General features: G+C 38.8%; 1 protein-coding gene across 2 annotated transcripts in view; it reads right to left on the bottom strand.

Annotated features, from left to right (window-relative positions):
• LOC121295516 (rho guanine nucleotide exchange factor 9-like) overlaps positions 1–3,413 on the bottom strand; it is an 81,612-nt gene extending 78,199 nt beyond the window's left edge. Inside the window, exon 1 of one of the 2 annotated variants that reach the window (XM_041220221.1) lies at positions 3,043–3,413. The gene's annotated coding sequence lies outside the window, so the exon portion shown is untranslated. The remainder of the gene's footprint in view (positions 1–3,042) is intronic. The other variant, XM_041220222.1, reaches the window with a different exon arrangement.
• Between the last annotated feature and the right edge of the window lie 13,585 nt (positions 3,414–16,998).

Below are 16,998 nucleotides of genomic sequence, written 5' to 3'. Positions count from 1 at the left end.
CGTGCAGCTAAATTCAGTTTGAGCTGACGTGATAAATTTTGATGAATTACAGTCCTGTGTAGGACCTGTGTAGGACAGGACAGTTGGAATTTGCAGTAGGGCGTGCAGACTTGAACATGTCAGAACTAATTACCTGCAAAGACCGTTTACCTACATTATCATTGCATGGTTCCAAAAAAATGCTTGCGTTCTTTTCAACAATATATTTTAAATTCTCTGGCAACGACTCAGAATATTCCTTGAGGAGTTAATTATATAATCATATAATGGAGGAATGTTTTTATACACAGCAGTAGCATTGCCAGAAAGAAGGGGAACTCCCATTTTCCAGCTATGATTCAGAAGGTAATGTATCTCACTTGGGATTCTCATCCATTGAGGCGTTCAACCTGTGAATTTACTCACAATGACTTCTCTCCAGCTCGCTCAGTTGAAGAGCAGGGCCTGTATATTAAAGCCGGTATATTGTTTTAATGGAAGTCACTGAAAGACGGCACCACTTGGAGAAATATGAAAGTCCAACCTGTATTTGTGTCTTTGTGACATACAAGCAACATGCATACATCCATGATGCAATCAGAACTAGCTCTGTGCTGTCTAGAAGTAGGAAGATTTTGGCTAACCCTAAACCTTTTCTGATACAAGTGTGTACTTCCATATATTTTGCAAAAAGATTTACACATTAATTACACTGCAGCTATGTGTAACATCATTATGTGTAAGTATACATGTATTTACTAAGTAACCACTGTGTAAATACACAGTATTTAGAGACACATAATGTAAAGTGTTACCAGAAGTATTTACTTGCATGTTGTATTATCCACTAAAAAGTGAACTGCTTTCATTACTTTGTTTTAAACCCTTATCCATGCCATTTTAATGCCTCCTTCATGAGTTAACATCCCACACAGTTTGACAAGCAGACAAAAGCGCATCTACAACCAAGCAAAATGCAGTGTTAGGACACATTTATACCCTGGCTGTGAAAAGTGTCCCCGTACTAAAGATATTATCAGACAAAGAAGTAGAGGGACATGGGAGTTTTGTCTCCTCAATGTGGGGAGGCCCGGAGGTGAAGCACAGTGTACTGAAGCCTGTGCAACACTGAAATGCTTCCCCATATCACTTCTCCCACAGATTCGGAAAAATCATTTCGGAAAAATTTCAGCAGGAATAACAGCAATAGAGACCCATACAGATAGTAGGAAAATTAAGATGATATACAGTATACAGTGATCCCCTTAGGCAATTACTTATTACAAAAATGACAGTATTGCTTATTTGATCTCAGTGTGGGGAGTGTGAGTTCCATATGTGTGAAAGTGCTAACCAATGTAATGTTGCGCGAGGGTGGTGGAATAGGGCAGTGCATTAGAGTGTCTCCCTGCACAGAGCTCTCTCTGCCTGCACAGACCCTGAGTTTGAGAATGTTGCTGTAATCCAGTTGGCTCCATGTGTGACCTCTCTCTCCTTCATGTCTCAGCCCTTCCAAGCAGACTGTGAGCTGTGAGGATGTTTACACTCTGGAAACAGGATGGGAATGAGGAGCCAGCACTGGATGGATTGTTCAACAGAGTGAAAGCAATCGGCCTGAGAGTTCAATTCCGCACATACCTCTAAAGCTCAAATTGAATTCAGTAATGAAAATAGAAGAACTGAAAAACAAATATATGCCCATGTGGAACATGCATAACTCACAGGTTTACACTTATTATTATTATAAAAATGATTTTTAGAGTGTATGCTTTATTTAATTCACCAACAACATCACATTTTCAAGTTTGTCATTGGGATGCCACAGAAACATCACAGGTACTGTAGGAGAGAATAGCTGTAAGTAACCCTTTTCAGAACAGAGCTGGCTCTACCAAACATAGACTGGTAGCTAGTGTGTGTGGGATTGTATATAGAGCTTATAAGGGGAAGCCAGTGTTTTGTAATAATCCACTTTGGTTGATGATTCACTCTGCCAGCACATGAAAGAGTTCTTAACACCTGATTATCACACTCTCTGTACATCACTGTGCATCTAATAACTGATGAGCGTAAATCACACCATAAATCAGGTTTGTATCACAAGTCCACTCTCTGCTTTTTTTCTTAGATGAGTAATAATCACAATCCCAGTTTGCTAAGTATAAACACGTAGCTGCACTGTACATGTGCTATTAACACTAACACACCACTCCATTATTGCATGTTTACTGTTCATTATAAAACTATGCTGTGTGTGTGTGTATGTGTGTGTGGGCAGGTATTACTATCAATGTGGGGACAGAATTTGAGAAAATGTCCCACAAAGACAGTAACTCCTGAAAAAACGACCTTGTGGAGACGTCCCCACTTTGTAAAACACCTTTTTAAGAACTAAATATGCCTTTAAAAAAAATAAAATAAAAGTGCCAAAATTTAAGTATGTTGTTGACTTTCATCCTGTGTGGAGTTTTATCTGACTGGAGTTAGAAATACTAAATAAAAATATAGTGATAGTAAATGAGAAGTCCCCAACAGTATAGAAATGCAAATGTGCGTGTGTGTTATTATCTGTAACTATCTTGAATACTTATCTGGGCTTTGCCTTGTTTTTCCAATCTTTTCTACCATGTTTTTCTAAAGTTTTACCATTATCAAATAAACTTTTTCCAGTAAGGGATTCCAGTTCTTTTTAAACAGTGGTGAGCATGTTTATACCAGTGTGGATGTTCTGAAATGTATCTAAACTAAATGATATTATTTGTGGAATGTGTGTAAAAGCCCAGTAATAGCAGAATAGCTATGCACTGTGTACTACAATGTAAAACAATGTGTGCCGGCTCTTTACAACCTTTTTTATTCTTATTATATGATCTCATACTTAATATAGATAGATAGATAGATAGATAGATAGATAGATAGATAGATAGATAGATAGATAGATAGATAGATAGATAGATAGATAGATACACACACTGTATCTATATATAACATTACATGTCGTTAAAACGTTAAAGGGAATAAAAAAAGAGCCAAGAAAACCCCAAAAGGCATGTCAATCCTTACCTGAATGTTTCTTCAATGCTGTTTTACAGTATATTTGATCACAGTAGGATGTTCCTACGAGGGGAGCTGCAGTAACATTCATTTCATTGCTGTCTGTCTCTGTTCCACTCCAGCAAGACAACCATGCCACCAGTTAATGTTTGTAAATATAATTCTCCTTTATTATGAATGGTATCTCCCCTCCTACAGATTATCTTTTAACCATAAATAGCAGCTGAGGTGAGGTTTACCTCCTCAATCAGTATGAAGAAATCCTCTCCTTAAAAGTTTCAAGGCAGTTTCCTCTGAATCCCAATCCAGCCGGCAAAACTGGCTTTCCCAGCCTTTGAAACGCCCCCAGGAGAAGCCAGAAAAGATCCCTGAAAAGTTTGAGAGCAGACTGTGGTAAATGCAAACTCCAGCCCAGCATGCAGTGCATGACAAACACACACACACACACACACACACACACACACACACACACACACACTCTCACTCACACTCTGCATAGTTCAAGCTCCAGTTCACTCAGACTGCTAATCTCTGTGTCTGACCTCACTCACATAGGACTAGCTCGCACATGCTGCTGAAAGCAGTCATCGATTTAATTGCTATTTTCCCAAAGGCAGTAGCAGCAGCCCACCAATGGTATTGCTGTTTGATAGCTTTTCAATATTCGTTCAAGTAATCCAATTATTCAAAAGAAGCAACTGATTTTAACCTTTATGGTGATTTTTTTTCTCTTATTTTTTCTTTATTGGTATAAACACCATTAGACTCCATTGTCTTGGTCCATCTCTGACTCTTCCACCTGTTCCTGCCTTTGTATCATTACCTCCCTGCTGCTTTCAGGTGCTTTTGAAGGCGCACATCCTGAATGCCAAAGAGACGAAGACATGTCTCTGGTATACTCCTATAAATAAGTGGCTGAAGCAATCCAAGGTGCTGTAAAATGTTCAGATAAGCCTTTTACCTCCCAATCTAAAATTGAGTGGTCTGGAATGTTTCGATAAAGTCAGAACTTTATCAGAATACTAAAGGTTTTAATGTTTTCAGATTGAGGCTTTCCTCGTTTCACAGAGCTCTGATCGTGTTCTTGTGTTTCCTCTCCCCTATCAAAGTAAACTGATGTCTCTAATTGTATCATGGGAAGTGACTATTTGTGCATTATCTAAACCCTGCTGTTTGATGTTTAATGCTGTTCAGCTCAGCAGTCAAAATAGGAAAAGAACTGGGCAAGTAGAGGAATTCAGTAACCTAAACAGACCCTTTCTTTGTTGGAGCTCAGAAAGAAAGATGGGAGGCGGGGGGTTCTAATTTTAAACATTTCCTTTCCTTCCTGTCTGTGAGACTATGTGAAGACATTGCGTTGATTATGTAGAAGCTATGGCCGAGAAAAGGAAGGCAAATGGACTGCTTGTTTATGGATAGAACAGAAAATACTGCATGCATTCCTTATCATGAGGAATCCTCCAAATCGTACTCGTTCCTGAAGGGTTTGCAGGTAGCGTTTAGAAAACAGCTAGAACTCCCCTGCAAAGGAATTCAAAATGTAAAGAAATATATCATGTGTTGTGTTACTAAACAAAACAAAAAAATGTGAAGACCAAAACAGAATAGGGTTATGTTTTTGCCATGGTTCAAATCACCATGATATTTAACAAGCCCACAGGTATTCTCAGCCCACTTCTTCCTTCTCAAGGGGGTCTTTGTTACACCTATTATTTCTTCTTAGAAGCTTCAGTTAAATCATCTAGAACCTCAATGGAATAAAGACCTAGACTGTAATGGCCCTCCAGGGTTCCATCATTCTAAGCTTTTCCAATTAGCAGCCTCTCGGACAGACTGAACCCTCCCTTCAGAATCCCATGGGCTGAGACCACCAGAACTCGTTTCACAGAGACATCCCTGTCTGCCCGTCCCATTGCAACCAGATAGACGAGACTGGGTGTCACTATTCCATTGCCAACCCACACTGGGACCTTCATCAAATACACTTTCTACTCATCAATTCAGTTGTTTTTTTACTAGTGTGTAAAAGAAAGAACAGGACCATTTTTTTATTGTTCCTCCGTTCAGCCCACTGAATAGTCATCATCAGCGTTTTATTTTCACAGCAGTTCATTCTTCACATGTCGCAGATGCTTGCACACACCTTTCCCCTGCACCTCCCTGGTGTCAGCAGGTTGTAAGTTTAGATGTTAGAGATTTAGACTTTAGAGGAGTCTGTTGTATCCCACACTTCTGTGAGCATGCTTTTTAGCAGATGGGGGCTTTGCTGTGAAATAATAAGATGTTCTAAAGACGCTGACCTTTACAGTGGGCCTTTGCTTTCTTTGCACTCACAGTTACTCCAAGCTCATCTGCTTCAATGCGCAATGTCTCTAATGCTGGTGCCTCCTCTATTATTTATATCCGCTGGGGCCAGCTGATGTAGTGGCATAATCAAATGCAAAGTACTTCTTGGACTTGGTTATATACTCTTATATAACTTCTTGGACTTATATATTATATACAACTGAGTGAGCTGTGGAGGTGGTCTATGCACATAGCAAGGGATAATAAGGGCATTGGTTACTCCGTACAGGGAGTCTTATTTTGAATGGTAGAACTTACGATGATTGGAAGATAGTTCTTCCAGTGTTTTATTATTAGTTTATCTTCTCAGAAACATGACATATTGTATTCATTGTAAGATCATGGACGTTTTCCAGGTGTTAGAGATTCAAGTACACCTTTTAAAGAAAAGTAGGGATACGGAAGCCACTGTCTTGGTCACGTTTCTTTCAGTAAACGTTAGCTTACCCGCTGGGGAAAGGTGTATCCTTGGAAACGAGTGTACAAAGAATATACCCACACAAAATAAATGTGGCTGGACATGTATTGCCTTTCTACAGCTGTAAGCTTGCAGACCAGTGCTGTAAGTCATATCAGGTCCTGAAACCCCATGGCCAATCCAGCCATTCGAGTGCTATTGCAGCTCTTATGGAATCAGCAACCCCAGGAGAGGTACTTGGGTACTGTTGCACTAGCAATAATAAAATGCAAAGAATGCAAAGACTGTCCTGTTTCTGACCCACTGACACTTTGACCCCGACTGAGCTCCTGAGCGTTGGTAAATACCTGTTTGTACTTTTTTTTTCCCCCCAGTGATATTCAATGGGGAGAATTTACAAGAGCAGGAAGGAGTGGCTAGAAAGCAACCAGTGTGAAATGAAATACTCAACATAGTTAACATAACGGATTGAACAGCAAGCCCATGTGCTAGCAGAAGAGAAACAGATGAAGAGACATTTCAAGCTGGGTTACCTTGCAAAGGGGAGCCCCACCCCCTATATCTGTGTGCTGTTTATTATGATTTATTGCATTATTATGGTTTGTTGTATTATATATGATGGCGAGAAGCCTGTAATGTTATTATTTGCTATGCAGATAATAGCGAGAGAGAGAGAGAGAGAGAGAGAGAGAGAGAGAGAGAGAGAGAGAGAGAGAGAGAGAGAGAGACTGGAAATACGATTGCTTGCTACAAACCCTGCTTGCCTACTCACCTTCCTGAAGGGTACTCGTTTTCATTTGTTTTGTGTTCTGTTATAATGTTTGTTTACTTTGGCTGGTGCCCTTTTGTTTTGTGTTTATTTAAAGTGTATTATTGTTTAATAAATAGAGAGTGTCGTAGCGTTTCATATTTACCCCGCAGTTGCCGTGTATGTTGCCATTGCTTCCTGGTCTGGCGTCACCCTCTGCAGCCAACCTGCCACGTACCTCAACCCAGCAGACCACCCATTCTAATCTGTGTGGAAACGCCTTAGTATTGGAATGGCCAATGTTTTAGCCAGCATTTTATCCTAATCTCTGGGAAAGGGCCAAGGTAAGGGCAGGGCAGTCATGCCTGGCTTATCAGTTTTAGGGCAGGAAACGCAGTGCAGGGAGATGGGTATGTTTCTAGAGCGATGATGCCTCAATCTGCAGCAAGGTGGTTGGATGGTTGAGAACATGCCATGTATACAGTATGCACAGTATCAGCGATGATCAACAAACAGGAAAAGAAACTGATAAACAGAATCCAAGCAAGGCGGCCTCAGTTCAGTCCACAGGCAGCTTCCGGCCAGAGAGGAAACGGCACATTTTTTAGGAATTCTAATTAAGAGAAGTGTTCTCAATGCAAGTCCCTGTAGGATCAGCAATGTGGGGTGTGTGTGTGTGTGTAACACAATTAAACTAAACAACTAAATCCCCCCAAATATTGTGGTTTCTGTAACTCTATTGGCAGTTTGTTTTGTCAACTTCAGTCCTGACACATCTCTAACAGCCTAGGTTTTTGTTTTAACAAGTTCCTTTTTTATTAGAAGGTGTGCTTTGTACTAAGCTGTTATAAGTTCTTGAGAACAATATATTGTACAGTAACTGTAGCAATATGCTTTTAAGAGAAAATGTAATTAAGAAAGTTTCTAATGATGACTTTACACCAGGAATGTTTCATTAAAAATGTTACTGTAATACACTGTTATTCCTTGTTAACAGCAAAGACTGTAACAATATAGATGCTGTGTGTGAGGATTCGTTGAAATGAAACAGATGTGACAGCTGGTGATGAGTGAATTCTCTCTTATTTTTTAAATCCTAAAAGGTTAAAGGCATTGTTAAAGCAGCAGTGCACTAGTCAACACCTCTGCCAGTCTGCACTCTCTTTATGAACATGTCCCACCGCACCTGAACAAGATGTGTTTTATTACAAGTTTATTTTGTGAGAAAAGTTCAGTAGAGTACAGTATGCTTAACAGCAGACTAGAGATCCCAGGGCCATTGCTTCAAAGGCAATCCAACAGCCTGAAGGCTTATCTCACTGCTTACTGAAATCTATTGATGTTTATCCTGCATTTTAGTTTGGCCTATTGGGTTTACCTTTATCTCGGTTTGTAGCAGCTGACTGGGGGAGTTTTTAGGTCAGCTTTACTATTAATGATCAGGACTGTTGTCTATATTATATACTGTCTGCACCACAACATCAGAAAGATTATGTTTTACACTTAGAAGACATCTCATTTGTTTATGCTTTGGAGGTGAGCGGGGTTTGGTTAGGCACAGGTATATTTTTCAAAGGCTGTATTTTATACTGTTTTTTGAAAGGAGAAAAGCACAGGGTTAATTTGTTCAAATTAGAAGCAAGTTACTACAGTAAGTGATGCTATTCAAGGGCTCATAAACACTCAATTTTCTCATAGATTAGATCTAGGCTTTGAAAATCGTCCCCAGTTCCTTTTCCTTGGTGTGTTATTGTATTTCAACAGCAATGCCTCGTAGCTCAAAATGATATCTGAATGGATTTTAAATGGTTCTTTAGTTTTTCAGTTCTGCGTTTTTGTTTTTTTTATATTTTCCTTCACTCCTCTCGGATGTATTTGTTACTGATTTGCAGCAGACAGCAAGGTGTGCCCAAGCCTCTATTCAAAATAAACCAGGCCCCTCTGTTTCCTTGTTCTCATGGAAACCCTCATGGTTTCCACGGTGACCATCAACTTAACCCGCACCCTGTTTGTTAAATACATCCAAGATCTATACAAATTAGCTTTCACTATTCAATGTAGCTTGTTTTACAAAAGCAATATGCATTTTAAATGCACAGCTAGGACCCAGGAAACAAAAACCTAGATTGGAACATATGGTATACGTTAATGTTGTTGGATCTTTTAATCATAACGGCCCCACTTCAATAGCAGCTAATGAATGTTAAGTGAAAAGTCATGGATCCCGCCTTGATAGAAGCACACAAGACGGTCCTGAGACATGGATTTTTAAATGCTACCAGCGGGGGAGAAGGTTGTGTGGATATAACTTCACATTAAACATCCAGCCCACTGCTAAAGGGTTCAGAGTCTGAGGTTATGCCTGCTGCTAGTTTTTTCTATCCCAGTTGGAGAGAAATTCTGTAAGACTGTGAATCACCCCCAACGCCGCTACAGTTTTGTGTTTCAGATCCAAGCTGGGAGATATAAAGTGGATTTTGCCTGGAATTTGATTGACTTAAATAAAGAAATCTGATTAATTACACTAAGCATCACAAAGGGTAGAAAGGTTTATATTAATCTAATTCCAATGTTTAAATAATACAGCCACTTCTGTATACAGCCATGGGCATTAATACTTTCCACATAGCTGTTGATACAGTACATTGGGTGCCGTTGTCACAAAAATCAGAATGACTGTATTTTCTAGACCCTTTTTTGTTTAACTGCTGTAGTGCTGTACTTTGAAAGGATTACAGTTTCTTTTAAATGTATATTTAATTATTGCAACTCAAGGGGGGATCGCATCTTAATTCCACATTGGGATTTCTGAGCTGCTGTGAGGCTTTGCAATTAATTTCCATAGAAACAGCAAAGAGAGCCTGTGTGACTCCACAGAGCGCTGTGGGACAGTGCCTGGGAAGTCTCTTAGTTACATTTCGAGTTGCTGTCTGTGGGAATCCACTCCCTGTTGTGATCGCTCATGCCATGTTTTTGTGTCGTTCAAAGAACACTCTATTGTTTAGCACCACAAGCATCACTTAAGAGAAGAAATATTTAAAGCCCAGACGCTCTGCTGTAAATCTATCATTTATTTAAGGGAGAATTTAAAAGAATCTGGGTTGAAAAGATGCTGATACAGATGCTCCTTCAGGTTTTTAGACTGTAAGAACACTGCAGTTAGAATGTATTGTTGGACATCTTTATGTGTGCAATTAACGATCTCAACGCCACAGGGCTCATACATTAACCTGTTTTTAATATTAATACATGATGCAATCTTTTAATTCTTCATACCGCTTTATCTGACTTCTTTTTGTGATTTTCGATAGCTGAAATAACATTAACATTCATACAATGTTTATTTCAGTCATTTTAATTCTAGTTTTGCTGTGGTCTTCCCTCAGTTTAAGTGCCAGTCCTACTGCTTCACTGGAAGAGTGGATGATTAATACTGCATACTGAATTAACGATGCGACAAGTAGTCTTGATTATTCTACTTTATCTTTCCTGGCTTTCTCATCCACTCAGGGGAACAATTTATTTCCCTCGGTTTTTAAATCTTATGTGCTTTAAATGTTGATTATAGAGCGCATTAAAACACATTCAGACTCCACTGAGGGTGCCGAAGGCCCAGTTTGGGAGTTACTACAAAGGCAAAGAAACATTTTCAGAGAATTAAAGCTTACTATATGTCGTTTCTTCCTAATTTTACACCATTACAATAGTTACTCTCAGAAAATGTACTTTGCTTCAGAATAGGGCTAGATCATTTTATTATTAATGTTGACACATGTGTTTTTCATGTAGGCTACACAGAATGATAAAGAGTTGATAACAGTATTATGTCTAGATTTGAAGGGTATCTCGTTTTACCTTGCAAGTGTCTCGGGTGTTCTTAAGAGCATTTGCATTCTTAAAGTTGCTAAATACTGTATTTATTATTCAATAAACACTGATCAATAAACTAAACTTGGAAGTTATCCAAGGACTGGAATTTTTGAGGTGGCACAATAGCATTTACAGTAGTAATAGACATAGATCGTTGTTTTACCTTAAAATTATCATGCATCACCAGATTAAGCCCATTCACACTGGAGTTATTATTGTAGGTGTGCTCTTTGAGATTGCCTTGGCCAACCAAAAAAACCTTACTGTACAAAAATATATTGGTTTATACTCTGGTGCATGTGTTTACAAAATCTCTCTCTCTCTCTCTCTCTCTCTCTCTCTCTCTCTCTCTCTCTCTCTCTCTCTCTCTCTCTCTCTATATATATATATATATATATATATATATATATATATATATATATATATATATATATATAAGGAATAGATAATATATGAATATATTATATATATTATATTTAGGATATCCATATATATATGAATTTCTTCAGAATCACCCACAGCTATTAAAGAAAGTCTTAGTGGGTGTCCAACTAATCTACTGCTTTAACCATAAATAGTATACAAGAATGGTAAAGCATGGTAACATTGATGCAAAGTACGGTTAATGCATATCATAAACGTGGTCACATTTTAGTTTATAGATCCAATCTAGGTGGTAGATTCAATGTTGTTATTATTTTTGCTATTAACACTCTTTTTTTTCTTATTTTTTGCTATAACATTTTATATGATTATATATATATATATATATATATATATATATATATATATATATATATATATATATATATATATATATATATATGTGTGTGTGTTACTGCAAGATTCATGTGAGATCTTGTAACAGAACTATAAACTAACGTGTTAAGACAAACAGTATGGATTGCCTCAGCGCATCAGTTTCAGAGTAGAGTTTAATTATGCCTCTAGTAAGTGCCCACTAAACGAGAAGGGGATTTTAGAATCTTTAAACTCATCATAAAGCTGCATTATTTTTTCATTTTTTCAGAACAAGGTAAACAAACCAAGACCACTGGCAGAGAGGTAGGTGCCTCTTCTAATGAGCTCCTGTTTCCTCAGGCAGTGTTCACTTGGCAGCACCCATCTCTGTAAGGAAAAATACAGTATAACTGGCAAGGCTGCCTTTGCCATGCTTTCCAGGTACTCTATGACTGCTGCCATATAAACTTGAGCTTCCCTATTCAAACAAACCTTTTGGAATGAACTTCAGGGATGCCTCCAGGCAATGACCCCAGTCCCTGGCCAACACTGACTGGAAGAGGATTGCTAGAGGATCCTGTACTGTTCTGTACAGACCCCACGCCCAGGCTTGTCCAAACTGTCACTGCCACAGGCAGAGGCGTTCTCCCTGGCTGCTAGTTCTGACCTCAGGGGATATGCTGGGTGCAATACCATTGGTAGGACAACATACCAAAAAAAAAAAAAAAAAATAACACGATTCAGTATTTCAATGTATCTGTACTTGTTCATACATTTAGTAACAATAGGTTAGCGTTAGTTACAGTTCCTTATTACGGTGCACTTACACGTAATCCCGCACGATGCTTTTTTTGTATTTTGTTTTTCTTTAGCATGTACAGGCTTGTGATTTGCAAATGACTATTTGCTTTTTATCTCCTCTCCATCCACACCTTGAGATTTCTTTTAACTTGGTTCTTGTGTTGAGGTGTTTTCTGGTCACTAATGTACAGGTAAGTGTAACGGTGGTCTTGTGACACCGTTATATTATACCATCTCTCTCATGTAGCAATTACAGTCTTGCAAATTGTTTTGTGATGGTTTTGAACCAGTTAGGCAGATTTTGTAGCAGCTTACTAACATATGAAGAAATATGTTTTGTTTTTGTTAATAGTTAATATATAGTAATTGGTTTATAAACGAATTTAAAAGATAGCTCATAATCTCTTTATATCCCGTTACCAAGTCGGAATGGATTTAAAGGCTGTAATGTTACTGCAGTAACATTTTGCAAATGATATTGCATGTTGTGCCATTTTTAATAGTTTATGATTATATTTAGTAAGCTAATTATTAACAGTTAATAAACTAAGAGTGTGCCTTGAAAAAAGCGTGAACCAAGTGTGTTCATAGTTTCTTTAACAACAATGTCCTGATTATCAAACTTTACTTAATCCATCGAGAACAGTGTGTTATAATCAAGCTTTACCAATAGGAGTCGATCATGTAGAGATGGGTCTAAGAAACATATAACGCACATCATATTGGCAATCCACTTGCTTTTTAAACTCATCAAGCACAGTAGCACACGTCAAACTGCAACACCCACGGATTTTAAAAATACCAGCAGTCGCTCGTGTTCATGTGAAGCTCACACCCACTCAGTAACGACAACAAAATTAGCATGAAAAGTACCTTTTTATTTGAAGTTTGTCAAGTTTTTATTTATTTATTTATTTTTGTGGTCACTTTAATTGGGGCTTTGAACTTTATTCTGAACGCAGGTGTATTGCAGAAGGCATTTCTTTCAGTTGACTGAACACCGGCTCGGTCTTCTAGAAAGTAAAAGACACTTCATGTATTATACATCGTTTCTCTTCCCGCAACCATCACACCCCCTGAAGCTGGAATGTTTTTTTTTTTTGTTTGTTTTTTTGGCAGCTGCATGTTCCATTTTAAAAGAAAATTAACTTTGAAAGTCCCAAGGATTTCTCGTTTTTTTTTTTTTTTTTTTTGTTTGTTTTTTTTTTCTCCAAAATAAAAGTGAAGATTTGAATAATTCAAACAAATGATTTGTTACAGAATAACAAAAAAAAAAAAAAAAAAAACGCACGTGCAGCATCCCGCTGCAGTGTGACCTATATTACAAAAGAAAAGTGATTTGTGCATACAGTATGTACACTTTAAGGGCGTTGTTAAGCAGCTCCCTCCGTCAGCGCGACGAGGGGAGATCGAGTTCTGCTGGTCCACAGTCGAGACTGGGGCTGACAGAGTCCCAGATTAAATCGGTTTGAGCTCAATGCTGATTAAAACAACCATGCCGGCTTTCAGATCACATTCCAGTCCCTGTGGCAGATGGAAACGTAGCAACTGATGTTAAAATAGCTGAAGGATCATATCGTGCATTTTGTGTCCAATTTCTAATTTAATCGTTCTAGCGTTTTGAAATCCGTGTTTCACAAGACTGGGGTCGGAAATCCATTTGATTATAAAGCTTTTGGTACACAAATCTCTCTACACTGAGTGAGTGGACTGACCTGCTTTTTAGGTGAATCAATAAATTATTAACACTGTGTGGGCTTTAGACAGTATAAAATCGAGTGATGAAACTTTATTTAAGGCTTTGTCTTGATTGGGGTGCCCAAATTCATTACCTGTGGATCTAGGAGGGTTATTTAGCATGCTAAAGTGTTAGCCTTTATCAGTACTTTGGTTTATGAAAACAGCCGGTGCCAATACCAGGCGATAGGTTTGCTTCACTGACACAGTAGTGGCAAGCCCAAAATGTGTGTCCCAATACACAGAAGAAGCAAGGGTGCTGGAACTAGTGGTGCTGGGTGTATTGCAGCACCCCCTGGCTTTACATGGCTGCCATTATATAAAGGGGTTTCAGTTTTATTCAATGGCTTTCAGCACCCCCACTTTAAAAATTGTTCCAGTGCCACTGGGAAGAAGCCTGCTCAAATAAAAATGGCTTGCCAGTAGTTTAATATTGAACTAATATTTATGGTGCAGTTTAAGACCAGTCACACCGCTGTACAGCACAGGCTCGCCTTGAAGCTCTGCCTGCTCTGTTTACTGGTTGACAGTGACTGCAGATCTATGAAAGCCTGCAGAACATAGCAAGCACTGGTGTGGGAGGGACTGTGATGACAGCCCTTAACTTCATACCTGCCCTGGTTTCTGAGATTCACAGCACAGCCTGAGGTGTTCTAAATGACTTTGTTGCTATGGGAACAATGCTTTTGACAATAGCACTGACACACACAGAACAGAGCACTGAAAGATTCTATTGTTTGGGTGGAAATAGGCTTCTCTTAACACATCAGTCTAGGCCTTGTCTTACACGTCACTTTCTGACAGACAGGAGCCCGAGATAAGCATCGAAGAACGTGTATTAAAACAGGACAGCATAACAGGTACAGGCTTCATTACTCTGTGTCTGTATAATTCGTAACCCCAACTGTAAATATCCATGTGCAGTGATTAGGGGCTTGAGTGGCTGTGACTGTTCACAGACACACCCATATAGACAGACTTGGGTTTGGTTATTTGTTCGTCCAAGTGCAATTTAAAAATCCAGTCTTTATCCCTTGTTCTCTGCAAAATAAAATAAAATAAAATGTTTAATGTCACGTTAATGTTACTGTTTTATAACCTAAATTGAATAAATTAATTAAATATACAGCATGGATTGCAAAAATAAAAGCAAAACAGTGCCATCAAATGGCAAGAAGGGGTTTGTTTTAACAGCGTTGATGCTGCCTTTTCATGTCAGTAGTTACAGAAGTATTTAACCACCAGAGGGGGATAAAACACACACAGACAAATATCAGTATGTGTACAGTTTATCACCAGGGCCATACAATGTATGCTTTGTACTGACTTGTAAAGAAAACTGTGATTCAGGTATCATGATGGACTATCTTGAAGGAGATGGTCAAAATCAATGTGTGAGGGCACTTCTGTACAAATTATTCAAACCAAACTTTTGTGTGACTTTTCTATAGTCTGTAGGTATATAACTAGCAATTATAAAGGCCTTCAGAGATTGTTTTAGTATTCTCTATTCTCACGTTTACCTGCGTTTTGCCATGCTTTTCTACACATACATTCAAATAAAAGTCAATCACGCCATAAATAAACCAATATGAAAGGGAAAAAATCTGTTGTTTCCCCCTTGCGACACGGGGGGGAATCCAGTGGCAGTAATCCCATTTCTCCTGGTACAGTAACAAGCTGTTGTTAAGCAAAGCCCCTACCTTGTACCAGTGTATCACCCAGTGCCAGTGCTGCACGTCAGTCCTTTGAAAGGGGACACAGTCTGGCCAGGTCAAACAATAACACTCCAGAAGCACTATCCATCTGCCTGTGTATGTACAATATAAAGGTCGGAATTCTCACTGCACTGTCGAAGCATCGCGCACTCTGGAGGAAAAGTGCAGGATGACATGCAAAGGAAAAATGTCTGACTGTTTGACCGTCAGAGGGTTGGTCAACAATGTCAAGGTTCAAGTAGAATTGAAAACAATGCAAAACAATAATGTTTGCGTGAATTATGAATCCCCCTGTATCTACAAATACTGGTTTGTGGTTTTACTGCTTCACAGCTGGAGGGAGCTACAGCTTCAGACTGCTTACACAGGCTGCTGACCCCCGAGTGGTCAGCGCAGTTCTATAGAGATTTTCCAAGATCTTTATTTTATTTTTTTCTTTCGATCTCGAGACACCCAGATTTGCCCATTTATTCATAGCAGTGTTTGCCAAGCTTCACAAGTTCATGGCGAAGCTTCAGTGCCCTTGTTCCTGAGAATCGCCCCCTCTGGTTTCTTTGGTCTAGCTTATGTTGTGTTGAGTGCCTCAGCTGCCTTGTAGCAGGTTGGAAGTAAAACGCTGTTTGTTCCCATGGCAGCCATAACCTTGCAGCTGTTATAGTGACAACCTACATCTGTTGCACATTCTCCCAGGACCATTGAGAACCAACATAGGCTATAGAACAAGACAGTCTAGCCTTTCTTAAATCACTAGATTACCACTCTGCTTTCTAATGATACAGTTGTAGTCACAGCTTAGAAAAAGTATATTTTGTTTATTTATAAGCATACACAATATACCTGCAATTTAATGTTTCAATAATCACTGAGGAAGGTGAAAAACTACAGTAATACTTTTTAAATATTTTGTATTTGAGTATAAAATAATGCCTGTGAGGGGTTAACCCATAAAGGAAATGTACATTATATATTAAATTCCAAGTGCTATGTTGTTGGTATAGTCCCCTGGAACAATAGTGGTTCTATTTAATCTTTGAAATATTGCTTATTGAGCCAACCCTTTGAAAGCATCTTAATCTTAAATAAAGTTAAAATTGTATGGGATTCTTTTTAAGTTCATGAAAGTGTTTTGTGGCTTTTTATCTTATGTGCTTAAGGGGAATTACTTTAAACCTCAGCTTTTGAGAAATGAAGATCAAACACAACAAAGAGTGGAGAGTGGAATTTAGCAACTAGGGGCTTAAAGCAGTGCCTCATTCATCCAGATTTCCACTGGAGAGAGCCTTTGCTTCCAGTGCTACCTTCCTGGAGCAGTGCAGCAGTGCTGATTTCAAATGCACACAGCACAACACCAGCAACAAAGCATAAACAGCGTTTTGCTATTTCCTTACCAACAAATGGGACAGGTCAAAGCATTACACAGCATTCTGGAATGGTAACACTGACCCAAAGACTGGCCGTAGGATAGCAGCTTGCAGTGCAAAGTGAACTTTAGCTGAAGGGGAAGGAAGAAATGATTTAAACCCAAACTTGGAGCAGCAGTAGCAACTCATTACAAATTAGGACATGGAAGCAATGGCATTTGAAGC

Source organism: Polyodon spathula, chromosome 20 (assembly GCF_017654505.1).
Source record: "Polyodon spathula isolate WHYD16114869_AA chromosome 20, ASM1765450v1, whole genome shotgun sequence".
NCBI classification, from domain to species: domain Eukaryota; kingdom Metazoa; phylum Chordata; class Actinopteri; order Acipenseriformes; family Polyodontidae; genus Polyodon; species Polyodon spathula.
Note: the sequence above shows the minus strand (reverse complement) of the source record. Positions and strands in the feature narration are given on the sequence as shown.